Below are 4535 nucleotides of genomic sequence, written 5' to 3' on the forward strand. Positions count from 1 at the left end.
GTCCAGGAATAAAGACATAGTCAGCTAATTTTTGACAAAGGAGCAAAAGCAATACAATGGAACAAAGACAGATTTTACAGCAAATGGTGCTGGTTTAAAAGCTGGATGTCCACATGCAAAAAAACTTGAATCTAAACACAGACTTTACACTCTTCACAAAGCTAATGCAAATGAATCACAGATCCAAATTTAAAATGAAAACCATAGAATTCTTGGAAAACAACAGGGTGCCTGGGTGGCTTAGTCAGCTGAGCGTCCAACTCTTGATTTCGGGTCAGGTCACGATCTCGGGGTCATGGGACTGCGCTCTGTGTCAGCTGTGGAGACTGCTTGGGCTTCTTTCCCTCTCTCTCTGCCCCTCCCCCACTCGTGTGTGTGCATTCTCATTCTCTCTCTCTCTCTCTCTCTCTCAAAAAAAAAAAAGAAAAACAAAAAACCAACAACAACAAAAACAAACTCTTAGAAGATAACATGAAAGAAAACCTACATGACTTGGGTATGGCAATGACTTTCTTGATACCAACAGCACAATCCAAACAGCAAAGAAAGGCACAATCCATGATAAAAATAATCAATAAGCTGGACCTCATTAAAATTAAAAACCTCTCTGTTAAAAATAGTATCAAGAGAATTAGAAGACAAGCCACACAGTGGGAGAAAATACTTACTAAAGATAACCTGTTACCTGTTATTCAAAACATACAAAGAACTCCTAAAAACTCAACAATAAAAAAAACAAGCAACCATATTAAAAAATGGGCAGGTGGAGGAGACAAGATGGCCTGGAAGTAGGAGGAGGTGCCCATTCAACCTGCACCCTAAAGTGAGCTGATTACCTTCCAAAGATCTCCAATCACCCACGAAATCAGCCTGAGATCAGACTCATACACGTCTGGATCTCTACTGGAGCAGAAGACGCCAGTGGGCAGGTAAAGCCGAGTGGGAAAGTCGGACTGATATCGGAAGATAAACAAAAGGGGGAGGGAGCCACCAGAGGCGACCCGTTGGAAAGTAATATCCCAATACAAGAGTGCCCTGCTCCTGGGGACCAGCATTAACTCGGGAGTCTGGTGGAAAGCACTCAAAAAGAGCAAAGGATCACGGGGGCGGGGGAGGGGATTGCGGGAATCGGGGTGTTGGGGTCCGCGCTTAAGTCCGCAGACCCAGGACAGCCACCCCTGGCGCAGAGCCAGAGAGAGTGTGGCAGAGAAACCAGGTCTCCGTCCCAGAACCACCAGCAAGCCTCAGAGTGCACGGCGCCCAGCTCCCTTGAGGGCTGGGAAACGCCAGCCAGCCAAAGCACAGCCTTTTTGCAGTCCCCACGCAAGTGCCCTGCCATGCCATCAGAGTCCGAGTCCTGCCCCGCACCCTCCCCTGAGAGAGGTGCACACAAATGCCAGCCGGGTGCTCTCGGACTGGAAAGACCAGGCACTCCCAGCCCGGGCCAGTGAGAAAATCTCAGTGTGCGATCACTGCTTGGAACTTCTCTGGCGGTCGGGAGCTGCCCAGACAGCCGCCGCTGCCATGGTTTTGGGTACAAGCAAAAAATCCTGAGTCCCCAGGGACCGCGACTGGGAACCTGCCAGCGGCCAAGGGGGGATTTATATGGGCTCTGCAGCCGGACTGAGGCTTCTTTCTGAGAGGGAGGTCAGGGTGCAGTTTGCTTTCCTCTAAACCTACAAAAACCATCAAAAGCGGTCAAGGCGTCAGAGAAAAACAAAAGTGAACAAATATAAAAACCTCCAGAGAACAAAAGCCTGAAAAAACCAGTTTCCTCAGAGCCCACCCTCTTGAGGGGGGCGGGAAGACTTAGCTGAGAGAACTTCAGGGACTGAAAACCCACATGGCAGGCCCCTCCCCCAGAAAACCAACCAGGAGAGGAAAAAAAAAAAGACAAGAGAACAACCACTACTACTTCATAGGACAATTTTTATTATTAATTCGATCCCACTATTCTGGCTCATTTTTTTAATATAGTTAATTTTTTATTATTATATAGATAATTTTTAACCTATTTACCATCACAGTGAGATGTCCAGTACATCAAATTCCATAATAACCTTCTAACCTGAACTTTTTGATACATACACCTATGTTTTCCTTTTGCATTTCTATTTTTAAAAATTTTTTTATTAATTTATTTTCAGAAAAACAGTATTCATTATTTTTTCACCATACCCAGTGCTCCATGCAATCTGTGCCCTCTATAATATCCACCACCTGGTACCCCAACCTCCCACCACCCTGCCACTTCAAACCCCTCAGATTGTTTTTCAGAGTCCATAGTCTCTCATGATTCACAGGAAACAACATGTGTTGGAGAGGATGTGGAGAAAGGGGAACCCTCTTACACTGTTGGTGGGAATGCAAGTTGGTGCAGCCTCTTTGGAGAACAGTGTAGAGATTCCTCAAGAAATTAAAAATAGAACTTCCCTATAACCCTGCCATTGCACTCCTGGGTATTTACCCCAAAGATACAGATGGAGTGAAAAGAAGGGCCATCTGTACCCCAATGTTTATAGCAGCAATGGCCACAGTTGCCAAACTGTGGAAACAACCAAGATGCCCTTCAACGGATGAATGGATAAGGAAGATGTGGTCCATATACACTATGGAGTATTATGCCTCCATCAGAAAGGACGAATACCCAACTTTTGTAGCAACATGGACGGGACTGGAAGAGATTATGCTGAGTGAAATAAATCAAGCAGAGAGAGTCAATTATCATATGGTTTCACTTATTTGTGGAGCATAACAAATAGCATGGAGGACAAGGGGTGTTAGAGAGGAGAAGGGAGTTGGGGTAAATTTCTTTTTTTTTTTTTAAAGATTTTTATTTATTTATTTGATACAGAGAGATCACAAGTAGGCAGAGAGGCAGGCAGAGAGAGAGGGGGAAGCAGGCTCCCCGCCGAGCAGAGAGCCCGATGTGGGGCTTGATCCCAGGACCCTGAGACCATGACCTGAGTCGAAGGCAGAGGCTTAAACCACTGAGCCACCCAGGTGCACCAATTTCTTTTTTTAAAAAATTTTAGTTTAGTTTAGTTTATTCCTTTTTTTTAATTTTTATTTTCTAATATTCATATAGAGTTAAACTTCAAGGTAATCCCCTTTCCCCAATCAATGCCACTCCTATAGGTAAACCAATTCCTAATCACCCCTTATCTTAGGAAAGTTGAGTCCTTTAACAAACATATCAAGATACATCCAGGAAGAATCAAAACGACCTTCCTCACCCACACTGAGAATTTACAACCACTCTCCCATCTTTTTCTTTCACCAGTATTTCTGTGTTTTTGTGTTTGTCCTGATAGTATATAAAATTACACTCAGGGTTCTTTTTGACGAGGTTCTTCCTTTATTTGCATATATATATATGCAAATATATATATATTTTTTTTCTCTTGTCATATACTTTTATCAGTCTTTTTGTTTGTCTGTGTCTGTTTGTATACTTCATAAATATTACCTTGGGGCCCATTTGGGCTAAACCTTCTCTTTTATCTCACCTTTCTTTCCTGTCTCTCTCCCTCTCTCTTTTTTTTCTTTTCCTTTTCTTTTTTCTCTCATTTGGGTGGGGAACCCTGATTTCTCAGAAGCATTCCAGGGTGCACCTTGACTGCACCACAGTCGATACACCCAGCTACACCCGTTCAGCCATCTCTCACCAAAATGATTAGGAGGAGGAATGCCCACCAGAAGAAAAATACAGAGGATGGACCTTCTGCAACATAACTAATGGCTATCAACATAGACAATATGTCGGAAAGAAAATTCAGGCTAACAATTATCCAAGCAATAGGTAGGTTGGAGAAAGCCATGGGTGACCAAACAGAATTGATTAGGGCCGAACTGAAAACGACCAGAGATCAGATTTTCAATATTAGGGAAGAGCTGAAAGCTACCAGGGATGAGCTCAATGCTCTCAATGAGTTCCAATATAATCTAAATTCTCTCAACGCTAGAGTGAGACAGAAGATAGAATTAGTGATCTGGAGGACAAACAGATAGAGAGAAAGGATCAGGAGGAAGCCTGGAACAAACAGCTTAGAAGCCACGAAAACAGAATCAGGGAAATAAATGAACGTTCCAACGTCAGAATTATTGGAATCCCTGAAGGGGAGGAGAAAGAAAGAAGTCTAGAAGATATAGTGGAACAAGTTCTTCATGAAAATTTTCCAAATCTTGTGAATGGAACCAGCATTCATGTACTAGAGGCCGAAAGGTTTCCCCCCAAGATTACAGATTCTCGAAAGTCCTCAAGACACCTAATAGTAAGAATGAAGAATTATAATTGTAGGCAGAACCTCTTGAAAGCAGCTAGGACAAAGAAGATCCTTACGTACAGAGGAAAGCCCATCCGAATAACGTCAGACCTGTCCACAGAGACCTGGAAAGCAAGAAAGGGCTGGCAAGATATATTCAGGGCACTGAATGAGAAGAACATGCAGCCAAGAATACTTTATCCAGCAAGACTGACATTCAAAATGGATGGAGAGATAAAGAGTTTCCAGGACCAGCAAGGCTTAAAAGAC

This window comes from Neovison vison, chromosome 2, assembly GCF_020171115.1.
Source record: "Neovison vison isolate M4711 chromosome 2, ASM_NN_V1, whole genome shotgun sequence".
In the NCBI taxonomy this organism is placed as follows: Eukaryota; Metazoa; Chordata; class Mammalia; order Carnivora; family Mustelidae; genus Neogale; species Neogale vison.